Source organism: Phasianus colchicus, chromosome 7 (assembly GCF_987193195.1).
Source record: "Phasianus colchicus chromosome 7, bPhaCol1.hap1.1, whole genome shotgun sequence".
NCBI lineage: Eukaryota > Metazoa > Chordata > Aves > Galliformes > Phasianidae > Phasianus > Phasianus colchicus.
The window spans coordinates 12259689-12286010 of record NC_143442.1 but is presented as its reverse complement, the minus strand read 5'-3'; the positions used below and the strand labels follow the sequence as shown (position 1 = coordinate 12286010).

At 35.8% G+C, this 26322-nt stretch overlaps 1 long non-coding RNA gene across 1 annotated transcript in view; it reads right to left on the bottom strand.

Moving 5' to 3' along the window:
- Window positions 1-12445, bottom strand: part of LOC149917224 (uncharacterized) — a 28567-nt gene extending 16122 nt beyond the window's left edge. The window contains exons 1-2 of the long non-coding RNA XR_016468005.1: window positions 12396-12445; window positions 9116-9215 (exon numbers count right to left, since the gene is read on the bottom strand). This is a non-coding gene — a long non-coding RNA (uncharacterized LOC149917224). The remainder of the gene's footprint in view (window positions 1-9115; window positions 9216-12395) is intronic.
- Between the last annotated feature and the right edge of the window lie 13877 nt (window positions 12446-26322).

Below are 26322 nucleotides of genomic sequence, written 5' to 3'. Positions count from 1 at the left end.
ATAAAAGCGTGAGACCAGGTGATGTTTCAAGTGAAACTGGGGACCAGTTTGTGAATTGCTCTAACTGCACATTGGTGCTTACAAACAACACAGTAGGGAACCAAGTACAAACCTCACAAAAAATCTTCCCACTCAGAAAACCCTGCTGTGCCCAATGGGGGACACAGTCACTGTGTTTAGTTCAGTTCCTTGTCACATTTCATGTAATGAAGACTTCCAGACATCTGCTCTTGTTTTAAGGTTAAGACTAAATAAGCTTAAAAATATATTTATGTAACTCCTCAAGCTACAACTTCCACCATTCCTAAAAGACACAGAGAAACTTATTCCTGTGCTAGACTTTTTTTTCTTTTTTTTTTTTAAAGGCAGTTTTCTTATTTAAAAGTGTAGAAAAAGGCATGGTAAAAACTGTAGCATACTGTCAGCATAGCTAAGAAATTAGACCTATTTCTCTCAGTAACAATTTAGATTGAAAAACTAGAGCAGAAGCAGTCTTTAAAAGCAGAAATGTAAGTTGAAGCTTTCACTTTTTAAAATCACCACTAAATTTTTCTGACAGCCTTGAAACGCAAATCAGCAAATGAAGAAGCAAGTTATCCAATTAAGAAGACCAAGATTAGTACCCCTAGTGAGTGTGCAAAATTGCTTAGGAGGTTTTGAGCAACGCGAGTACAGCAGAGTCCCACAAGCAGGACAGCAACCTTGTGAATAAATGTCACATTTGACAAAGCGGTTCATGTTGAGACACACCATCTGTAAGTAATATTAGAGACTCCAAGGAGATGTCATGCTTGATAAAGCTGGTAACGTCAATGCCCATCTGAAGTAGTAACTAATATTTTGAGCTCTGAGGAGTGGGGTCAAAAAGAAACACTAGCAATGATGAGTTATAAGAAAGCACTTGGGAATATCATTAATGAAAATGAGCACACAGGAAGCAGTCTGTACTTGATTTTCAAATATTCTTGCTTTTTATTATTTTAAACTTGGTTTTTGGTGTTTTTTTAAAAAAAAACTTTGTTCTACACACGATGTCCTTTTTGTGCTATAAAAATCAGTAGCTTAGCACTGATCTACTTTGCTATAATTTCAGTTGGTGTTTATTCCATGAACTTAACTTTTTTCATTACACATATTAATTTAAGCTGTGCCTGGAATCCAGCCTACATGCAAAGTCTTTAATTTAACCTCAGGTTTATAAAAGCAGAAGCAAATATGATTTATTAATGTTTTCTACTTATATATAAGCATATAAAACAGCATTTTGGTATGGCATTTCATATCGAGTTTTTCCAAGTTACTGGTCTATTTCCAATATCTAGTGGCTTGTTTCAAAAGATTTACATTAAAAACATCTCAATTACACACACAGCATTGTAGCTGTCCTTTGATGAATTTCCCTTCTACTCTCACCCTGTGAACCTCACTAGACAAGGAATTTGGCATTAATGATAAAACTAGCTCATCCTAAGCTGAAAAAGTTTGGAAGTGGACAGTTTCATATGCAAGATATTCTATAAACCAGAACAGGGCCAATTTGATCAGACTCTCTCATAGCGTTATATAATATTGTCTAACTTATGTTCAGTAATAATATGTCTGTACAATTCTGCTAATGAATCTGTTGTACATTAGGTCTTAAGATTTTAATCAATTTGTTCTGTTGGATACATTGTTTGCTTGAAAGAAAACCCTATACAAATAAATTAGTATTAATCCTAAGCCAGCACATATGAACAAAGACTTACTTGTGATAACAGTCTGTAGCACAGAGAGATTGTTTGATGTCGTTACAGAATATTTTCAGTGTTGAAATAAATATGGAATTAATACTATGTTACTGTAGGAAAAATTAGAAAAACATTCAATTTTGATTAGGGCTCTTACATCTTTTATGATTATGGCATGATTTTTCCCTAAGGAAAATAGACCTCATTAAAATGTACATGAACTTTCCCTTTTACTGCACATCTATTTCAGATTACTCTACTTCTGAAAAACACCTCACATGTGATATAAGAGGCTCTCCATAACCTGGTCACTTCCCATCCTCTGGTAAAAAACAGAAATTCTTAAATGGGTTTCTACAGCAACTAGTAGTTATACCAATGAATTCTAATTCCTCTAGTGGGAGTTTAGGAAGGAGGCTAACAGTCTTCTTCCAATACAGTTGCCTTTGTAAGGGTGCCTTCATCATCTGGATCAAGGTCACCAGACAGCTTCTCCGGATCATCTGTTGCCTACTCTTATTAGTGTGCTTTAAAAATCACTGAATTTTTCCAGACACAAGATGCACTAGAATCATTTCTGGTAAAATTGGTTCTGACAGGTTCACATCAGGCCTATATTCACTTCATTTGTTGGAAGTATGAGAGACTTTGCAGGTCAGCACTGACAAGACTGTTCTAATACTTAGGGGGAAGCATTTCCATCCCTTTTTTGGTTCATTGCTGTGAAGTCTCATCTCTGTTATACAGTGTCTTTTGGATTTCTGTTTGGTTCCAGTCCTCTTTTTCCTTAACTGAAGGAAGATGTGAAGACAATATTATCTCATTTTGATTTTACACTACTAAGCTTATTATCCTGAACAGTTTTCTAATGGTTCAAGTCATGGAAAATTTGCAGCAAAAACTGAAGTCTGACATTTGAAAAGAACTTCCCTTTTTAAGGAATAGCATTCAGCACAGAGGCCTCAACTCATGAGTGTTCAAAAAAAAAAAAATCACACTTAAGTTGTTCAGGGAAAATTAATGAAATCAGTAAGATAGCACACATCAGATATCCATACTCCTCCTCAGCTACCGCTATTCTCAGGAGCCCAAACACTGGCTAATGTCTACATAAAGGTTTTTTTCCATGCAGCTGCAAGATTTTCAGATACATCTCCAGTAAGATTCATACAATTACTATAGCCATAGTTGCAATTCAATATCTGTTCTTGGCAGCATGTCATTTGACAATATATACAGAACTCCAAAGTGATAAAACAACTCCTACTGTACTTGGGAATTTTAATCCATTCTATACTCCACAGCCAAATAAACTAGATAAAGAGATCTTTTCATCTGTTACTTCGAGTCCACAGTGACCTCTTTACAATAAAAAATGGATGGCTCTTTTTTTTTTTTAAACAGTCAATATAAAAGGAGCTTCTTGTGCTTTGCAGAAATATCCCCCGAGAACAAATCTTTTATCCTATTATTTACTATTTCTATATACACTGAAACAATTTCAAGTTAGAAAGATTTCTAACACAGCAGAGTCTGGAATTCAGAAGTGAAAGCCTCTCCATCACTTGAGAACAGTCCTGAGATACCAGCCAACCAGCACCCTCCCGCACAAATACACTGCAGACCTGATGGATGGATAGCTTAACGCTGCTATCGCACCCTGCTGATCGATTCATCAGACACTTACAATTTCTCCACCATGATCCCCTTAAGCAAAAGGAGAGAAGAGGGAGAATAGAACAAGGGACGTAAAAAAAAGTAAAACAAAAATAATCTCCATCTATCTCGTAGCAATTTCCCAATGGCATCAGCATCTGACGGGCCCTTTGCACTATACAATGATGAAACGTGCAGTAAAAGGTATGTCATCTGCCAGCTACTCTAGTTAAAGCTGCAGGGCAGGGGGTGTCAGAATGACAGAGGATCAAACAGACAAACAACTTCATATGTAAGGAATTCGAGAATTAAAGAGGCAAAATAAGTTTTGTTTGACTAGTAGCACACCACTGATTTTTGGTTTTAATTAAGCAGCAAACTTCCAATGCACCTAAACCTTCAGGCAAAAAGGAAAGTGACAATTCATATGCAGTTTTAATCACTTGCTATATTGTGTCCTTAAAATATTTAGTATTGATCTTTAAAAAAAAGCATGAAAGAAGACAAAGATAGCAAGTCCTGCCACCAAAGAAATAAGCTTTTCCTGTTCTATTTATTCTTGAAGTTATTAATAATGAAATTTGAAAACTTAAAAGCCCTGGGATTGAGCTTTTTTCATGCATTAGAACATTCATGAAAAAAACAGCATATCTGCTTGATGTATACCACTATGACATTGTAGAGTGACATAATTAAATTGCTGGTCACTTCAGCTGAAGGAATACATGAATGAAGCACAATGTGCTTTCCAGGAGCAGAATTTCATCTGTTCTGTTCACTATGCCAAAGAATTCGAGCATTCCTAAATTCAGAAGTCAAACACGGAACTAAAGATTAGGTCACTGTAGACAGAAAAAGAAAGAAAATCTGAATATTGTTATTAACTTCTCCAAAGTAAGAGTGGAAAGCGGGGCTGATAAGAGGCTCAAAGCAGCATCTATTCAATGAGGGTGCCTGGAAGCAAGAAAAATAATCTTCAGAAAAATATTTCAAATAGTAAACAAAAGAATGGAAAGTAAGAAATCCTTGGATCAGAGGTTGGCTGTTTTCTTTCCAAGAAATGAACCCTCATATATACACTTCACTCAGTTGTATACACAGAAATAAGAAGCACTTCTGAACAGAGGTAAGGACAAATGGGTTATAATAGATGTGGTACCCTCTAGAGCTCACAAAATGAACTGCCAAAACTTCATCTGAATTCATCTTTTTAAAGCCGACAGGAGAAGTCAATAAGACTCTAATAGTTGCTGGGTTATACAGGACAAATTCAACATGCCAGGAAACAGGTTTATTACCTGTACACAGTACCTAACAGCACTGCTAAGCCAGGGTCTACTTTACTGGAAAAGGTGACAACCACGGAAAGTGGCTTGTATTACAACACAAATGAAGATCATGACGGCTGTCAGTAATGTAGATGATAGGTTATGGGCCTTGCTTATACTCAATGAAGGGAAAGTCATTCAGCTGGACAGCTGGAATTCTCTTAAATTAGGGAGGTAAAACAGGCAGATGCAATTGGCAGGTACCTGTTTGCTCACCTTGAGCAAACTGATTTGTTTTGCAACCAAAAAGAAGTTCCCACTGGGTGTTGTAATTCAGTGTAACAGCAGAGCCAGTGGGTGAATGGAACTAGCCTTATTGTCACTCATTTACTGCCTAGCAGTACAGAAGATAAGTCCTTTTTGGTGACTTTTTTTTTTTTGGGTAGCAACATACTTATAAACAAAACAATAATATTTTCCTACTTCATAAGAGGGAGAAAACTTTATCCGGACTCAGGGTATTTTCTTAAGTTTGCTTTTTAATAAAGGTGTCTTAATTTAGCAGCTGTCTTAAGCTTTATTCAATACTACATATACTGGAGCTCTTCCCAGGAGAAGACACTTTTTCTGCTGGTATTTGCTCTCATTTTCTCAGAATAATCTCTTCATTTAAAGTTTTATTGGGAACACGTGTTTTTTTTTAAACAGTTAATTGCCTGGAGATGAAAGAACATTGCTGTTGTTGTTTATTGTTGGTGTTTTTTTGTTGTTGTTCCCTTAGCACAGAAAAAAAACATGTTTTTTACTATAAGGATTTGTTTTAGACAACGTCTTTCACAAAGAAGCAGATACAAAGTCCGTGCCCCCCAGACACTTCGCTTTCTTAAGTAATTGAATCTTTTGCTTTTCAAGAGGAGCCTATTACAAAGCAAATTGGTGCTTTGTTTCTCTTTAACAATCTTTGTTCTTCTGTGATATCCTAATCTTGCCAGTCAGTTAGTAGGAGCATGCTGCTCCATTTGCTTGAATAAACTACTGTAAAAAGTACTCAATGACCTACACGAACATAATGTTCAATTTACTCCCTAGGACTGAATGACAAAAGAAAGGTGACTTTTAATGATTCTAAAAGCATCAAATGAGATCAATAAACCATCAAAGATTTGATCCCAGGAGACCTCTTAGCAGCTCTCTTCGCTCATAGTTTCCTTTCAGAGAAGATTGTATGAGAAAATGAAGTTCTCTGACTGTTAATGGATTTTTAGGCTCTTTCAAATGCATTAAGTAAGGTATAATTAGCAGCTGCATTCTTCGGGCTTTCAAGAATGTTACTTGTGTCTATGTCTGCTATTTTCTTGATGTTATGGAAGTTGAACTCTTCATCCCCAAGAGCTTAGTTATAAAAATACAGTGTGAAGGAAAACAGTACCACAAGAAGTAACTATTCGGTAAGAAAACTCATTTTTCCTCAGAGAATATTTTGATGTTGAAAGAACAAATGGATAAATTAAGAGGGAAATAGCATGGATAAACGTACATATAGATTGCCAACTTAAGAGTTTTCCTCATTTAGGTTTTTGAAGGTGTTCATGGTTTGTTTGTTGTGATATACTTGGCAGATCAACATTTTTCTTATTTTCTAACAGAGTTACCCAGATTCCCCTGAGTTATGGGGGTTATATTTCTATGTGCATTAATACTGCTTTTCAGTATTTGTATAGAATCCACTCTACATTGAAACAACTTTTTACTTGAATTCAAGGAAACAATCATTACTGCAACCCAAATGTTTCTTAGGTCTTTGCCAGCACATTAGAAAGTTATCTGAACAGAAGAGTAATTTGCTTTCACTTTCCAGGCTGAGCTCTGTACAAAACACAAACTTGAATAACCAAGTAGCTATTGCCGAGTTATTTTTGAGTGTACATATGTAATCCTCACATAAATGAGAATAAAGTATATGTGTAAGATACTACAGTAACTGCCAAAACAAATCAAAATGGAAACCCAACTACTCTAACATGCTACCTCTGACAGAGAGGGCCTGACATATATACAAATAACCACATATTTCAGTGAACTGCTGAGGAAAGTTTTGTTTGTTTTTTTTTTTTAATAATAGCCCTTGTTAGACTTTTCCTAGAACAAGTATTTTGATGCACAATCTTCTAAGATAATAGAGACATTTCTGTAATATCATCTTAAAAAGAACTGTAAACATTTAGATGAATAACAGTCACAAAGCTTAAGTTTAAGGGAACAAAGGGACCTGCTCTCTGTATGCAAATTGCATTTAATGTAGGCATCTGAGATACAGCTGGCTGATCTGATGAGTAGTTCCCTTTACTCTTTAAGCATTATGCATACGTACAATAAACATGCATAAAATATTTCTTACTGACAGACACTGCAAATCTTAAGACAAATTGAATACTTAGATATGTTAATAGAGATCTCATAACATTGCATGGAAAAATTTGAGTAGTTTCTCACGTAGTTACCCATATTTCTCTAAAAAAATCCCATTATATTGAAAATAAGCCACCTTCTTGGAAACACTACTGACTTTTAAGCTAAAATAACATACTCAAAACAATAACAGCAATGGTTTGGGCAGCATTTAGAATTAGAGTTCCTGAACAGTACGGTATTGTCACACTGAAGCAGAAGACCTGCTCTCTCCCACACAGATGGGAGTTTTTCCTCCTTCCATTACTCTTCCTGACCTGCTCATCCATCCTACATTTTAAATTCTAGAGTGGCTTCATGCAGTGATTAGTTGAGGAAAGAAATTCAAAACCTACATTTTCTATAGCACTCTTATTTGGTGCTAGATTTTCAATGAAAAGTCATTTGAAAAGTAGATGTCTCTCATTTCTCTTTCACAGTAGTCGATCTTAAAAACAAGAACAGAAAATAACTCCCTAATCCTTGTAAGCCAGATAAACTAGATTCAACTGCAATTCTTCTCCAGACTTCAATACAGTTTGATAAATAAAAATTTCATTTACAACTCCATTTCATTACAAATCCAAACTTCCAAATGAAGTTCTGAATTGAGGTATATGTGGTTTAACTCTCTGACCTCTGGATTCAATCATAATGTGTAATGTTATTGATAAACACATGGAAAATTTGAGTTTCTAGCTTCTTATGATTACATTTTAATATTAATGTTAATATTAGTAAGAATGTTTCACTGAAACCTGAGTGCATAGCTTCTTTCCCTGTTTTATCTTCCTTTGGACTTTATAGGAACTCAGAGGAACACAAAGATAGATTTAGTCTCTAGTCCTATTCTCTGGGTCATGGATAGTAGTTTTGTTTTGCATCTTTTCGGTCCACAGCAAAATGAAACTGCAGCCTTCTCTCAACAACACAGCTGTAAGAAATCTAAATGTTTTAAAATTATATAGTTTGAAAACCAGCAGAATCACCTACAGGATTTTAAATCTTAACACCTACCTGGGCTCCTAATAGATGATTTTTTTAAAGTTTCTAATTAACATAAAAATAGGTATTCTTTGTTTATGATGGGAAATAGCTATATGCGTGAACACTGGTTGATCTGATTTAAGTGAAATTCCATTTTTTGCCTAATGAAGGAGAAGTATCCACGTCTTTTCTATACTACCTCACTTAATACTAAGTCAGTATCATTTTCTAGTCAAAATATTGATTAAAAAATTAAAACATACTATGTAATTGATCAAACAAGTTAAACTGTACATTTTGCAGCAATAAATATCCATTCTTTCTCTGCTTCTTCAGAAAGATATTGATTGTTAACATACAGCTACAAAACAACTTGATTTTTTTGAATAAGAAGATCCATAAGAATTAATCATCGCAATGCAATAGAAATAACTGGTTACTGAAGGTACTTATGCCTTTAATAAATATAAAATATATAATATATATATATATATTTTTTTTTTCAAACTCATCACATGTTCATTTCCTACCTCATGCATCCAGGATATTTTAAATGTCTTTTCAGGCAAAAGAAAAAATATGCGACCAGCTAAGCACTTAATACAGCAACATAGGACTCAGATGTTTTGTGGCAAACAAACAAAAAAAAAACAAAAACAACACGCAAAAAAGCACAAACCACCATTTCTTCGACATAGACCAGGGAATACAATGAAGTTCACAGGACAATAGGATTAGCATAACGTTTATAATCTCAGAGAAAAAAAAAAAAAAAAAAATCACACCTACCACTCCTCCGCACCACACATCATTCAGAGGATAATTTCAACTGATTTTTCATAACTTATGATTGGCAGCTTACCCGAAGATTGCCTTCAGATATATTTATGTACAAGATACACGAAAAACTATTCTTTTTGAGTAGGAAATGCAAACCTGACAAACATCAAGCTCAAAAAAAGAAAAATCAGACATATTCAAACTAATAACAAGAATAAAACAAAAATTAAAACTGCACAGACTTACCATGGTGTATCTGTAAGTGCACATGGACCTCTTAAATTTATCTTCTGGAAGATGTTTGCCTGCTCACAACTGGGGTAAGGCAAAAAAATCCAGCCTGGACCTAGAAGTAAAAGATTTCACCTGTAAAATTAGTTTTCCCTTAGTTAAGATAAAACAAAGCTTTATTATACTCAAGTTTAGTCACAGATAGACTGAAAAACGACTCAGCACAGAACTCAGCTGTCACATCTGTGCATACAGCACATCAGGTGTTGGTTTGATCTGGTACCCTGTTAGGAATCACAGAACTGCACTGAACATCCACAGAGTAAGATTCAGCAAACAGCTTAGTCAAAAACATTCTGCAAGCCAATACTCCAAGTCAATCAGAATAAGGCTAAACACTGATAGTCTCCAAATATTTATGTAGAGCTAAATGAATCTGGTCTGTGGTTCTGTTTTAAGTATTAATCTTATATCAGCTTATTTGTAAACTCTCACTGGTTTTCAGCTGCTCTATTAGCTCTGTAGCTTAACTCTGAAGCTAACAAAACTAAACAGTGGTCAGTTACTATCATCTAACTAATCTGCTCTTACAAAGAGTGACAGGCTCAGTTACATAAAGTAGCTGGTGTCTAGCTTATCACCTTGTATTTGTTACTGCATCAGTTACAAAAATCAGAAGAAAGTAGAAAGGATTTGATTAACCTGGGACACACACACACACACAAAAAAAAAACAAACATAAACATCAGAGCACCGAAGAAGTCTCTTGGCCACTTTTGGAATAATAAAAAAAAGTACAACCTCTGTCCACGAGAGGGAAAAGATAACAGATTTTATGACTGTTTCCCCCTGACAATCTCATTCCTAGAGTCCTAGGTGCAAGTTATCTCCCGCATCACTTCCAGGCATTATACCAACAGTTTCACACTACTCAAATCACACTAGTTGAGGAAGTATAACCTAATTTCTAAATAGCAGAATACCATCTTCTATTACACATATTTTCTTGCAGCCCCTCCTTCATTAGAGCATTTAAGCATATGCTTAATGATGTTAGAGTCACAGTCCCACTGTTGTTTTTTTGTTGTTTTTTTTTTGTTTGTTTGTTTTGAGTTCTCTACCATAAAGAATATACTCAAGTGTTCTGCTAAGCTGAGGCCTACCTCCCTAAGGTCCTTAGCACTCCCTTCCCTGCTGTCACAGCTGAGATTGCAGCTGTCAATACTAATGTTCAGTTGTCTATTGTCAGCAGTAGAGATTTCTCAGTTGTAAGCCTTTGGCCAAACGATCATCAGAATTGGAATGGCTAGATTTACGGTTCTTGTAGGCAATCAGAAACTCTGCAAAACATGATGTGTGGGTGGGTGTGATCATTTTTGTTTAATGGATCTATTGCCTGCTTCAGGCCAGATGCGCCTTTGTGAGTAACAGTGTATTTTGCCTTTCCATAGCATGTAAATATATTGCCTTTTCTTGGGCCAAGCCTAAAAGAAACTTATAGCGATATTATGGATTATGGATATTATTTTTTTAAAATAGTTATATCCTATTAACTATCCAGAACTCTAGATGATTTTCATCATAATTATGATATAAGAAAAGTTTCAGATTTTATATATTCTCGTTCCTAATCAAATCAGTTTTTAGCAATGTTTTCTTAAATTGCTGCTCTAACTATTCAGTGAATTTTAAAAATTAAAGTTAACAAATCAAGTTACTGTCAATCAGTCTTCCTGATTATAACACTATTTGCAATGTATTGCAAAGTGCAAATTCATTCCAATCTTGCTGGCCAGCTGGTAGAATGGTAAATATTGTTACTACATCAAGATGGAGCATCAAATTAATCCAAGCACTTAGACAGCCTCGACCTGATAGAGGCTATTTTTTCTTTAAGTGGTAAAAATCAAGAACATTTTAACAACAAACACGCTAGTTGATATTCATAAGATTTGCAAATGATTCTTTACTGGAAAAGATGACTGTGTAATTTGAAACAAATTCCCTACTACAAGTGTAAACATAGTATTTTTAAAGAAATCTCCATTTAAAGTGCATTTGTCTGAAGTACTGAGAACACAGTAAAATAAAGAGTTATTTTAACATAGATATCTAGAGCACTAACAATTCAAGTCTTTGTGCAAACAACTCCACATATAAATCATGTTACTTAGTAAGAAAAAAAAAAATCACTGCACAAGAACAGAACTTTCTTATAAACAGTTATATGCTACTTCAGCTTCTCGCTATCCTTCTTTGCCCCTCTGGTCTTCCTACTTCTGTCTTGTTCAGACAATCTTTTGTCTTGGGAAGACAGGGACTACCTCTACCATTAGTTGAGTTTACAGTTTGTGCTTAAGGTAGGAGCACACTTCCCCAGTTGTAGGAAACAATAAGGTAAATATAGAAGACTAGAGCTAAGGCAACACGGTAATAATGAAGTCCCACTGAACTCTGATGAACTGAACAGTAGTATCAAGTTGTCTTGCATAAACTTTCAAGGCAGCTTAGAAAAACACAAAAAAATACACAGTCCTGCACGTTAATTATGATTGTAGGTTAGCATTTGTTAAACACATTGCATGAACCGTCCCTGACCTTCTAAATCCCAATGGCCTGTATTGTGAGCTGCTGTTCTCTGTCATGGAAGTACATGTTAAGCAGAGATGTGTCACTGAATTCCTCTGGAAAACACTGCACCATTGACATTGATTAACACTTGCTGAACGTTTATGGACACCAAACGCAGCATGAGCACAGTGAGGTGGTAAGTGGTGCATTTCAGGTGTGGTGATAGCAACAGCAGGTCACACCCGTTGGTGCAGATTTTTTATGAGTGCAGCAAGCAGGCTTTTATTCAGCATGGACAAAGTTATACTGCTAATGGTAATGAGCACATTAAGAAATAGTGTTTCATAGTTGAAAACTCCCTCTATCATAAAACATTATTGTGCTCTTCTTGCACCTACTGTAGATTTGGTGGAAATAAAGAGGAAGCATTACATTTAGATGAATCCATGTACAACACAGGTAGAAGAAATCAATTTTTGTCTCTATTTTTAGTTGCTTTTGTTATCAGCTCGTAACACATTTTCAGAAATCTACTTTTAATTTCATTACAGATGATTTAATAAACGAAAGGTGCACCATCAAAACTCAGATGTTGTAGAGACTACTCTCATTCCTAACGTTACTGTATTCTCTGAAAGAAAGATACAAACTTCCTTCTGACCAGCCTTCTAATAACCCAAGAAATGTATAAGTCACAAGCCAGTAATAAAAAGGAATAACTTACCCTATTCCAAAGATAAAAACGTACTAAAAAAGTCCCAAAAGAAGGCAATCTCCAAATAAGAATGTTTCCCTCTCAGCTGCCAGCCCTTAAATTATGTTAGGGAGGGGTGGACCCTGGGTCACACCAGTGAATTACTTGCACCTGTGCTCCCAGGGCCAGCCACACCTCCTCACCAGGTGCTCAATCACTACTTCAGGCTGTGACCTAACAGTTGTCTTATAGCTACAAAAAGAGTATTCTTAACTTCTGTAATGAAGAGGTAGGGAATCTAATTGTTTACTTTGAAAAAGAAAAAAAATATTATAGTTCTATGAGTCTATTCAATATTCTTTTTTGGTATCTTTCTAAAGCTGTATGGATTTGAAGCCAAATACAAACTCACCCTGTTCACAGTTTATCTGCTTTAGTTCTGAAAGCTATTCTGCACAGTGAACAGCGGGGCATTTTTTGCTAACTATGCAGAGGTCTTTTCATCCTGATTTAATGAAGGTGCAGAAAACACCTCTAATCCATAAGCTGCCAAGGAAGAACTTCTTGCTGTTCTTCAGCTTTGTCTGTAGTAGATGTACACAAAACTGTAAGCTTTCATATGTGTGTATATATACATATATGTTCAATATATTTTCTTATATATATATATTCAAACTGTTGCTGATAGTTCACAAGCAGAGTAAATATATCACTTAAAGTCTCAATTGTTTTTCTAGAGCAAAACCTCAGTTCAGTTGCACAGCAAATCACAAAATTCCCTTATTTTCTCCCTCAAATTGCAGTTGATTTTTTTGTACTTATTGATTATGATTTATACTGCCTATTTGATGTGCCATTTCCCATTTTATGAGAAAAGAACACAAATGGAAAGACAATCTCTTTTTTACTTCCTTTTCAGTGCAAAGACATCACAGTTTAAAAGTAGAATTACATTTCTTCCATTGTCATTTTTTTCTTGTTTATCTTCAAAATTCAAGTGCATGAGATTCCATTTTCAGCACCAAGCGTCAATGGGCTGAAAGGGGGAGTAAGGCATGTTTCTTAGACTCTTCAGCTTAGCTGGTATACTCAAAGGCACAGTCTAGTTGTAATGAGGTTGCATCTTATTACTAATGTAGCTTCATTTATAACCCCATAAAGCATGATAGGTAAATATGTTCTTTTGTAATTAGGGAAGATAATGTTGTATCAGAGATACAGAAAAGTTCTAAATAAATACACTGAGCCTCTAGCAAAGATAATAATACTTACACATTATGTAATTGCATTAAATATCTGTATAATCAAATGCATGCTTACTCTTTTTAATGTACTCTGCTCTGTAGTGAAATCTTTTGCTTTCAGATCCTGTAGAATGAGAAAGGAATTAACACCCTCCATGTGTTTTTACTAAGAGACATACAAGCACATTATAAGCATTCCAATAGTCATATTTTCTGTAAAAGTCCAGGCCTAGTTTTCAGACACCTGGAAGCTTACAATAATGAAGATCTAGTTTATAATTATATTTCTTATTATTTTAATTTACTTGTTCATTTTTACCTAACTGAACTTTAAAAAATACTTAATTCAGGTGCAGGAAAACAAAAAAAAAAAACAACACACATATTTCTGTCTTTCCAGGAGCTAAAAACATATATTTAACAATAGCATAGTTCCATAGACAGGGAGCTACAAAGATCTTCTAGCACAATTGCCCAACAACTTCAGAGCTAATCAAAAGATAAAGCATGTTATCCAAATACCTCTTGAACACTGATAGGCCTGGGACATCAACCATCTATCTAGAAAGCCTGTTCCACTGTGACCAATGTGTTACCTAAAGCACATAATGAGCTAATGACTTTTTCAGTATCCCAGGTGCACTCCGCACACTTTTAGAGAGTGTAATTAGCACTGAAAAAGATATAATATTATTAAGAATTATAGGATTAGAGTTGTAAGTTAAATGACTGCCTGCCTACTTAAAACTTTTATTTGCTGCTGTTTTCTGGCTGATTTGCACTCTCATGCTTTTTCATTTCATGCTTATTTCAGCATGATCTGACCGGGATACAGACTTAGAAACAATCAGGTAAGCCTCCTACACTAAGTATGAGCATAGGGAAAGTATTCCTCTGCCAAACATTGTCTTCAGGCTTTGCTGTTTTAATATGGTATCAATTCTCAATACACTAACTGGACAAAACTACTTACAATGTTTTCACCTATACAACAAATACATCCATAGGGAAAAGAAGCCACATAGAATTGGAAATACAGAAAGAAGCAAGATGTGTTTGTATTGGAAATGATCCATGTGGACACTGAGTCTAACAAATTTTTTTTTACTTCATAATGTGAGGGGGCCACAGTTAGTCCCAAATGTCACATGTTCACAGCACCAATTCAATAAAGAAATATTTTCTTTTAGTCACACTTCTAATTTTTTATCTGGAGAGGGACAACCCTATCTCTCTTGTGAAAAACAGAAGTGCTTCAGAAAAACTGAGGCCAGGACTACTAAAGCCTCTGTGGATCTTTTTAGCCTTGAGGGATGTAGGTGACAAAAAAACGGATTCACTCATTGTTAAAAAACACTTCACTGCTGGCTACAGCTGAACAAAATGTTGGTGTGGTGTTAACCTGCTTGCCAAAGGGCATGTGTCAAAATCTCTGTGCAGCTGGGTCTAATTGGACAGTCTGATATTGATAGTCAGAGAATTAATGCTGCAGAATGAGTTATCCATGGGGACAGTGCTTCACATCTGCTGTCTCACATTTCCCTGTTTGATGGAGCTGAGATTCTCCAGCAGAGCAGTCTATGGAAAAGTTGGTGTTCTTGTTCCAATGGAAATCTGGATTGTCAAACCAGCTGGTTTGTTAAAATTGATTAACTTTTAAAAAATAAGCCTCATATAACTTCTGAAATTTCTGCAGCAACACATTTTCCTTAAATGCTAAAGAATAAAACTGAATTTCTGTGAAAAATCTCATCCCATATCCTTCTAAGGTCCACTGGGAAATGAGATATGTCTCTCCTAAGGCTATCCCAGAGAGTAACATTTTAAATAAATAAATCAAACCCATTTGTCTTTGCCAGGATACATCGTTTAAATAAATCTCTGCTTGTCCCCATTGACTGTCATGGTGCACAGCCAGAATTGGTACTTTCATGATATCTGATTTCACTATTGTTGTTGCCACTCAGTGCAGTGCACATTTCACTTTTATTGTCTCCAAATACCCTCACTGTTAATCGAAACTCCAATTTGTTTTCCTCAGTTATAGTTTTTCTGACCAGTAGCTCACCTTCAGATTAGTATTAATATCCAAACTATTAGCTGATGATGCAAAGAATTTTTACTCACTTAAACAGTATCTTTATTCAGATTACATGTATTATAAGATAAGAGTAATAATAAAAGCTAGAGATGCGTGGATGATTTTTTTACGCTTGATGCAGTGGCAATAGGAATGAACAAGGCCATTCTTTAAGGATGAGTAAATCAAGTAATATATTTGCTGAGCAGCACAAATTTTAGTGCTACTCAGCCAGCTGAACACTGCTTGAATGACATTGCAGGCCATACTGCAGGCTATCTGAAATAAATATGGAATGTCAGATTTCTGAGGAAGGAGAGAAGGGACTTCTGGAATAATATTATCAGATAGAAACAGATTAAGGTTTTTATCTTTGAGCAGTTTCACAACTTTTGGACATCACAGGTCAGTTTGCTTATACTACATTTTCTCCATCTGTTTTATAAATCCATGCTTCGTTCTTCTAGCCATTAGGTCATCACAGGTATGGGCCAGAGAATACTGTAACTTACTGTTACAAAATGACTTTGTGACGCACAGTGTGGTTGCTCACCACTTGCTGGCCAACATCTAGCCAGCTCCCAAGCAGTGGCAGCCTCCCCTAGATATATACCTGAGGTTTATTGTTCAGAGTGACACAGCATGCTATGGAATATATCTTCAGTGTGTTTGAGTCAGCTGTTCTGGTTCTGTCCCCTCCCAGATTCTTGTGCACCCACAGCCCATTTGCTGGCAAGACACTGTGACAAGTCTTCAACTTAGTGTAACCACCACTGAGCAAGAACTAAAACACTGGTGTGTTATCAACATTATTAATCATAAATCCAGAACATAATAACATTCAGTTACTAGAAAGAAAATTAACTCTATCCTAGCCCAAACCAAGCACTACTTCAAGTAAACTACCAGTTCACAAACTTCATCGATACAAGGGCTGCTCTTGGGGAGGACAAAAACATTCAAAGGGATTTATTTTGTTGCAGGGGAAGAAAAAAAAAAAAAAAAAAAAAAAAAGAAAGATACTTCCAGAATAAATAGAAAACAGCTGTATTCAGCAGAATGTAATTCACCCTTCAATTTGTCTTGAAAGATAGATGCATCTATTTCTTCCTATTGCTGCCTTTGTGATGTCTTTCTGTGAAATGGTAGCTAGTAATTAGACTCTAAAAACGGCTGAGACCTACGTATGAAATTTCCCAAAAAGTAAGAAAGATGTTCTAGGTTCTACCCAGAGAAAAAAAGAAAAAGAAAAAAAAAAGGAAAAAAAAAAAAAGGTATTTCCGTGCATTCTAAACTTCAAAATTGCAGCAGCAGCCTCCAGTGCCATGTGCTCCCACAAGAAGGTGTAATATCTGTTGACAAGAGACTTTATCAGATTGTCCCTTATCAGATAAGAAAGTCAGGTAAATGTGGGCCAAGAGATTATCTGCAACACAAAGCATGGGTAGCAGCTGATCCAATGAAATTTTTCCAATGTGTTCTTCAGTAAATCACATCTTGACACTCCATTCATTTTTGCACTATAATTAAAAGACTTGGGGGTCTGTATGTTCTGCCCCGTGCTTCAACATATCAACGTAATTCCAATCAACTTAAGCCATTTTTATAATAATGCCTTCTTACACTATTGTAGCTTAGAGAGCATAGTGGTATATAGGAGAATTAATCGAATCAGGCACCACAGCCTGAGCTGCTCTTCACTTACACAATAACAGAAGAACAAAATCAGCACCTGTAACTTGTTTCAAATGATCACAAGGTTTATTCTTTCTGTAAAGAAAGAAGGTTGAAGATCTTTAGTTTGACTAAAAGTTGAAATATCTTTGTTTCAGTGCCTTTATCAACACACAATATAAAGCCATGGAAAGATGATTAAACAGCCATAAGTGGAAATTCACGGATGCAAGGATTTCTTACTCAGGATCTTAAGTGCCAAGATTTTTGCTTGGCAAGGCTGGTTGTCAGCAGAATATATGTCAACAGTTACAGAAGTTACTCTGAAGAAGTTTATCTGCTTCCATCTGGAGAAAATAACTCAGTCCCAGAAATTCACATACCCAGAGTCAAACAAAGATGATAGTACTGAACAAGCCTGGAACCAAAATGATAGCCATAAAACTCTTTGTGTACATGTGCAGAAATATATGTTTTCTATAACAGCATGAAGTTTGGAAGGCTGCAATGTCATATACCATCAGTGACAAGCATGCACTTCTCTCTGTGGATTTTACATGGCACACAATGCATCAGAGTTATAAGAGAAATATAAAGAAGTAGCAATGAAATACAATAAAGAGTAAAGTGGAGGAGAATAAGCTCAAGTACAGTTAAATCAGGCTTTCTGACTATCAAATTTAGAGAGATAGTGTTTATTAGAAAGTAAAGAGTGAATTTGTAGTCAGTATTAATGCATTATATTTCTGGCGCCCATATTGATTGTTTAGCTTTTCTCAAATTGCTGGATTTTCCCATCTTCCATTTTACAAAGGTGATAAAATGTAGAATAAAAAATTAAAATGATAATTAAAAAATTAAAAGTTCTGATTCAGTTCATTGTTTTGTTGCTCTGAAATACTCAGATAAAGCCTACTGAAAATGGTGGTTGTTATAAATGTCAGTAACTTGCTCAGCTAAAGTAATTTACTTCTGTGAAAAAGAAGGGTGCTTGTGAAGCTCAGCCCTTCAAGAAGCCTATTAATTTTCCCCTTTTGAAGTAAACACAGGTAATGCTCCCAAGATGGGAAGATACCTGAACATGGCAGGACATGGCACAGTTTTGGGCTTCAGCCAAATGTAGCTTTAAGAATGTGCTATTTTACAGTTTCTCCCTGTTTAGAAGGGATACCTGTCTACCAACACTGTGGAACAAGAGCAGACTAGGAACAAGGATAACTCTTTAGACATATGCACTCTCCATGCAAGTGTTTTTCTGCACAACACCTCAATGTGTTTTCATGTATGTAAGAAGACAGTTTGTCTTCTTGCATTGTTGCTGTGCAAAATGTTGCTTGTACTACACAGATGGCATTCTTGGACTTGCATTTCCACTGCCTCGACTTTATTTTTTATTTTTAACACATGATCCTGCAAAGTAACAAGTCCTTTTGTGTCCCAAGTTCAGTGCAGCTATTCTACAGGATGGGCTCAATGTGTGTTTTCAATATTTTGTTTCTTCCCAGACAAGACCTCACATTAACAACTGTACTATTTCATAGGCCTTTTTATACTTTATATATTTTATATACCATAGGCTTTATATACTGCCATTTTCACTTACTTTCTCTCTCCTGATTTTTGGATTTAAAATACCAGTCTACATAAACATGCTCATCAAAGCCAATTTGGAATTAATCTTTCACCAAGAGATCATCTCACAGTATCAAATGCTCTAGTCACTAACATAGTGCATCTGCTATATTCCTATCATCCCATAAATGGTAATTCTGATATTAAAAAAGCACTGACATTTCTTGCCTGTCAGTATTTTCTCATTGCTCGTGACATAGTTGTTCTTAAACCACACAGTAAGTCTTTTCTCTAGATATTCTGCATCATTGTTCAGGAATGTAAATTAGATGTAAAGCATATAATTGCTATAGTCATGTTTTTGGACTTTTATCTTTGAACAAATTGTTTCCTCAGTTTTTCCTTTGTCCCAGCATATCATAGAATACCCACACATCTTCAGTTATATATACTAAAGAACTTATATCAGCATCACAGATTTTTTTTTTATGGCTAAACTTACCACTACCTTACCAATCCTCTCTCTACATCTATCCATAAAGCATCTAATTTGTGTTACCAGTGAGTACACAGTCTTCCATGTGATGTGAAAGACATTCTTTACGATGTCAATCAAAGCTACCAAGTTTATATGAAGCAAATTTAGTCAGTGAATCACCATTTTTCATTTGCATATAGGGCTTATTCTAATTTGCTTTTCAAAAGCAAAGCAAGTACAATTATAACCTTATAGTTAATATAACATCAATTTCTTAAGTTATGTAATGATGTTTCATTAGTACTAGTACTGCTATTATTAATTATCAGTTATGATAATTTTTATATGAAAGGGAAATACTGGTAATATGGAATAGAAAAAGTTTCAAAAAATCTTTCTAATCCCTGAATGTTCTCAGGCTCTTTTTATAGCCTGCTATAATATACTTAGAGGAGAACTGTACACTGTGTTCAGGTGTTATGAATCCCCCACCCCGGCTTTCTGTCTGTAGTTCTGCTCTCCCAGGCAAAGCACAAAACTATTGTAGCTGTACCTGGAGAAAGAAGGGACCTAGGAAGTAAATCTTAACATTTGCCTGTCTGATAATTACTCCCTTGAGATAGAAATCAGTAGTTTCTATGATAGAATAAGTTCTTGCAAAACTGGAAATCTCAGATGCTTAATTATGTCCCAGCTCAGTTGTTTACTTTCAGCAGTTACCATCCACAGTTCTTTCCTCTCTATTGTAAGCTTTTTTTCAAACCTTTTGATAGAGATTGTAAAGAATTGCCTGTATCTGAAGCATTCTCATTTAAATTTTTTGTTGTTCTTTGGGTATGTGTATGCCTGAATTTTTAAATCTTTCCAGACTAGGAGGGGAATTGCCAATTTCTCTGCAAGCAAGTGAATATTCCTAAAAGTGTGTTCTAAGATGCTGCATTCTTGCTATGACTTCTTGATGATGCACCTAATATTCAGATTTTTTTTCAAATTAAGTGCAAGTGTTTTCTCAGTCATTCACTTTTCCTTCCACTCAGGAGTACTGATATGACAGAAATATTATAACCCATGTTATAGAGTTGAATAGGAACTGTTAAAATTGTCATCAGCAAATCAGTCATCTGTCTCTCATTTTTCAAATTTTATAATTCTGCATAGACTTTTACAGGTTCTAGATGAATACAGTACAAGCTACAGTTAACTCAGACCATCATATTTTAGCAATGATATCCTTCCAGGACTTTTCTTCTTTGTCTCATTATGAAACAAAAGTGAAAGAGCACATAATGGAGAATACTGGATTTGAACAGACTTTATTATTTATCTGAGTTGTTAATATGTCATGAAACATAAGTCTTCCTGAGCTTTACTTCATGTAGTACTCTCAGTACCTCATGCAGCTCAATTGCTCAGAGGAGCTAGACAGTTTTAAAGTGTAATATTGTTCTACTATATCACTGACCTCTGTTCTCTCAAGGGTGGTTTCAAAATTTCTCCACAATTCCGTCAGAGAGTTCCCATCTCCTAGGAAAGTGTTACCTATCTGTCTTGAATTTCCCAACCAGACACTTGTGTGTGGTTTGCAGCAAGAAGCAGCATCTGTGCATGTCCCACACACGTGGTTTGGACACAGATGGTGTGTCTACTGCATTTGAGATTCACTCATTCTCATTTTGTTAGCACCAGCATGTCCAAGCTGTCTGTCCTGCAGCCACCCGCTGCTGTGGTATACTAGCTGTACACAGTCCTTGGAACAGTGAAAAATATGCAGCCGCGCTTTGTGATTTGATACAGGAATTTGAGAATAGATTTCAAGATTACAAAAAAAAAAAAAAAAAAAAAAACCAAATTTTTTTTGTATATTTGCAACTCCATTTTCAGTCAACATAAATTATCTTCAAATTTTCAAATTACGATTAGACATTCAACTGAAATATTTGCTCATGTGTCTTCACCAGACTTCCATAACACCTATCTTACCAGAGAGAAACATCTGTCTCTTTGCAATTACACATTTGCCACCTCATTGCCTTTTGGTGATTTGTGAACCACTTATTTCAAGTATGAAGCACAGAAAAAGTAAAGTTTCATCAAAAATCTCTGCTGAGCACCTTGAGAACTCACTAAGAATTGCAACCACTTCCACCGAACCAGGCTGAGGAATTGGTTTCACAGAAACGAGATTGTGTATCCCACTAGTTTTATACTTTTGTTCTCTCTTTTTTATGTTCTAATAAAAAATATTTTTTTAAAAACTGTTTCTTATCTACATTAACTATATTACTTACGAGGACTTCTCTGAAAATAATGCCTCCTAATTTATTACGTTGGCTCAAAACATAGAGGTGGATGTTGGTGCTATGGCGGTAGAGGTTGAACCTTCCCGCCAATTTGTCACTGTGAGACAAATGGCAGCAGAGGGGCAGTCTGACAAAATGGCGTCCGACATGGAAGTGTGTGTGAAGGAAAGGTGTGTCACTGAGTTGCTCTATTCAGAAAAAATGGCTCCCACTGACATTCATGTACATTTGCTGAAGGTTTACAGAAACCAAACAGTAGATGTGAGCACAATGAGGCAGTGGGCAGTGTATTTCAGCAGTGGTGACAGTGACTGTGTATTATTTGTGCTGGTGCATATTTTGACAAACATGGCATGCAGGCTCTTGTTCATCACTGGTAAAAGTGCATAGAGAATGGTGGCGAATATGCTGAAAATCAGCATTTTCTCAGCATAGCTGAGAATTTCCTCTATCAAACAGTGTAATTGTATTCCCTGTATCTGTTGTAGTTTCCAGGGAATCAAAGAGGAGGCACTACATTTGGAGCAAGTTACATATTTTATATGCAGCCCAAAACAATTCTTCACTCAGTGTGGCCCAAACAAGCCAAAAGATTGGACACCCATGTGTTAGTGGATGATATAAGAACAACAGGGTGGACCTGTTTTGAGGCTTAACCCTGCTAGGCACCTCAGCACTGCTCAGGTCACTCTCTCCCCTACAGTGGGATGTGGGAGAGAATCAGGAAGATAGAGAATATTTGTGGATTGACATAAGGGCACTTTAATAGGTAAGCAAAAGCTGTATGTTTAAGCAGGGCACTGAAAGACAAATATTCAGCAATTTTAATAAAGAGGGTGCTCATCATGCAAAACAGTTACTCTGGAAGACAAATACCATCACCTCCCAGCTTTTATTACTAAGCATGATGATGTCATATAGTATGGATTGCCCCTTGTTGAGCTGGGACCGCCTGTCCTGTCTGTGACCCCTCCCAGCTTCTTGTGCATTCCCAGTATCCTTGCTAGCAAAGAAAATCATAACTATCCCAGCTAAAAGCAGAACACCTGTGCAATATGCAACATGCTGTGTGTAGTCAGGATTTGCAATCATAAAATGACTTGACTAAGTCCTTAACGTCTTATTGAAGCAGATAAGACTCTTTCAAAAACACTCTGAAAATGCATTTGGTCAAGGAATATATGCAAACAACACCAAAGTGGTAGCAGAAAACAATACTCAATATGACTAAGATATCCTTACTCTACTCACTAAAAATTGCCACAATTACACAAAACATCAGTAAATCACTTCAATAAGGAAGTATTGATCTGAATAAAGAATTTTTCAGTGCATGAGTCCTTTACTTTGAAGCAAGATAACCTCTTATTTGTATTAAAAAATAAATCTGTGCTCTTTTGAAACCTTTGAAGTATCACTTGAATAGTCTAGACTAATGCCATAAAGTGCATTTAAAGATATTTAAACACATAAAAGTAAATTTAAAAAAAAAAAATGTCATCTTTCTCCAAGCTCTTATTGCATATGTGCACATAGCCAGAAGAACTCTCTTCAGTGAGCATAGTCTGTTTCCGAAATATCTGATCCCAAACTTGTTCAAATCTGAAAGCTTTCCCACAGACTTTCAAAGGCACAAGAGCGTTGACAAGGGTAAAACAAGAAAGACAAAAGTGAAGGCTGCTTGAGGGATTAGACAGAATGCAGATTCCCCTGAAATGTGCTGCCAGTGAGTAGAACTCAAATTCTGTCTGAAATCATGAACAGATTCACGGTGAGTTAAAGAAACATAGACCAGTTTTTGAAAGAGCTAGAACCAATAAAGGATATAAAGTATATATCAGGATATTTTTTTAAGCTTAGCCTGCTTTGAAAGCTTCTGAGATTAAACACTGGCAAGATCACTGTAAATCACAATTTGATCATTCAGGACTCACAGTTTTATACATATTCAGACAGAAACAACTCAAGATCCGTGGTCACAATACTGCTGACTACACAATCTGAGATCCCATCTGCTTTTAAATTCTCCTTACCCTAACTGTCTACAAGTCAGCTGGAAAACTACACATGCATATTTGAATTCTACAGTGAAGTCCATCATTCCGATTATCAAAAAATTCTTTTCAACAACTTGAATAAGGTAATTTCCACTACTTAATTTTCACCCAGACCAGAAGACAAGAGGATACATATAGAAGTATCTGCCATAAACTCTTTATTCATAAAGAGAATTTGCCTTTCTCCTTTGTAGGTTTTCTGTTAGTTTTTTTTATGTGAAGTAATGGAGCTTGAATGCAAGAGTGAAATAAAACATCCTGTCCTATATGTGAATACATGATGAAATGAATTTTAGAGGCTTACCATCAGCAATGTAGTAGACTATCTTAAACAAGGAATGCTGATAACTTTGACAAAGCCCAGAAATGTTCCATTTCTGGAGATAAGTAATGTAAGTGAGATAAGTAATATAAGATTTGAGATTTTCCACAGAGGAGGATATATATTTTTTATCCCTACATCTTGATGTGCCAGCTGCTGTTGTGGCATAGTTTGACTATTAGATAATGGCAAGAAAGCCAGTGCTGCATTGTCACTAGTGCTTGTTAATTTTTACACCAATTCTTAGCCCTGTCCATGGAATTTACCTTTAGTGTTTCCTCATTATAAGGCTTTTTACTGAAGTCATTTTTACTTCTAATAGTCCCTAGGATGCTTTTCAAGATAAAGTCCTAAGGAATGGATATGTTTCATAGATTTATTACAGTCTCAAAACATATGTCCACAATCAAATATTTAGCATTAAGACACCTAAGTTAGACATTCTGGAACATGGCATACTAACACAGAGAGTTCCTGGCATTTTTGGAACCACGTATCTCTTTCAATAGCCTGTAGGAAGAATTCATGAGGACTAGTCTGTTGGTGCCTCAAACTCTAAAGTGGAGAAAAGAAAAGTCTACAGCACAAGCAGTTTGACACCTAAGTTGGCCAAGGTTTTAGACTTTAAGAAGAGTTTCTTTCTTGTCTATTGCTAATTGCCCAGGCCCTTTCTGCTCCTTATGAAAATGATGGAGATGTTTTACTTGAAACTCCTTCCAGAGAAATGGTATTTCTTTCAATGTTTCTAGATAAAAACTGATTTGAAGGAAAGTTTCACTTCAGCTGTTGAAGCAATACAGAAAAGAAGACTGTATTTGGATTGTACGAGAAAAGATTCTACAGGAATGCTATAATATAAATTATTCATATGTTATATTAGGCACCACGGGGCCATCGGGATGTGATGCGACAGGAGCCTCCCCTGCTCAGTGACTGGACAATGCATGCTTAAGGGGTGTAGACGAAGTAGAAGATTAATGTATTTAAGCAGATGTCACGCAGTAATAAATCGGCCATTCTCCTTCACCATACTGGTGTGTGCTAGTAGTTCTTAGTGGTTCTTAGTGCTAATTTGGGGGGTTAATCAGTTAAGCAAAGGGTGACACAGCGTGATCGTAACATTCACGGCAACATTCATATATATAAATCAGTATTGAAATTGTACAAATGCTATCTAAAACATGAAATGAAAAATAAAAAACAGAAGGAAAAAGAAAAAAAAAAAAGAGAGAAAGAAAGGAGATCCTGGAAAAAGTAAAATACTTGTTAGAAAATACATGGTAATTTAACTTTCTCAGGGAAAGAATGTAATTTTTATTCTGATGAAACAAAGTTTAACAGGTTTCTTTGGGAATCAATCATGTAAAATTCATAATAAATCGTCTGCTGAAGAACTGAATAAGTACCTGTAGTAACACTACTCTTTCCTTCTAGGTAGAAAGCAACTGACAAAAAATGACAAACCAGTTCTATGATTTGTCCATCAAGATTTCTATAGCCAGAAATCTATAATTCTATCCTATTTTTCCCTATTGTAAATGTAAAATCCTTTAGAAATATTTCTGTGCTGAAAGGTTTAGACAGCCATGGAATATTTTCACAATGGTTTTTCCTTTCATCATAACCTTAGAGCTAAAAGTCACATGGAGATATTTGCAAGAACACAAGTTGTCTGACTGTTGCACTTGTTTTCTCACTGTTGAAATAATCAGAAAACTCTATTTTTTTAATAGAAAACATCCTAAATTTGCGTCCTGCCATTTTGATGCACAACTATGAGTGAAGATAAAATCAGCAAAGTCACAAGGACTTTATCCAAATTAATATCTCCTCAAAAAATCTATAAGTACTAGACCAGGAAATCCAAGGAAATCATAATTTCCTCCATATGTCTCAGTGGTAGTATTGTTTGATCCTGCCTCTGTGTAGAAGCACAGACAAGATGATCTCCCAAGGTCTTCCAAGGCTGTTGTATTTCTGTATCTCAACACTCACATAGAACTCTCTGCATAACAAACCAAGGGAACCTACTTTCACAGAATCACAGAATGGCCAGGGTTGGAAGGGACCTCAAGGATCATGAATCTCCAACCCCTCTGCCACATGCAGGGCCACCAACCTCCTCATTTAATGCTAGACCAGGCTGCCCAGGGCCCCATCCAATCTGGCCTTGAACACTTCCAGGGACGGGGCATCCACAGCCTCTCTGGGCAGCCTGTTCCAGTACTTC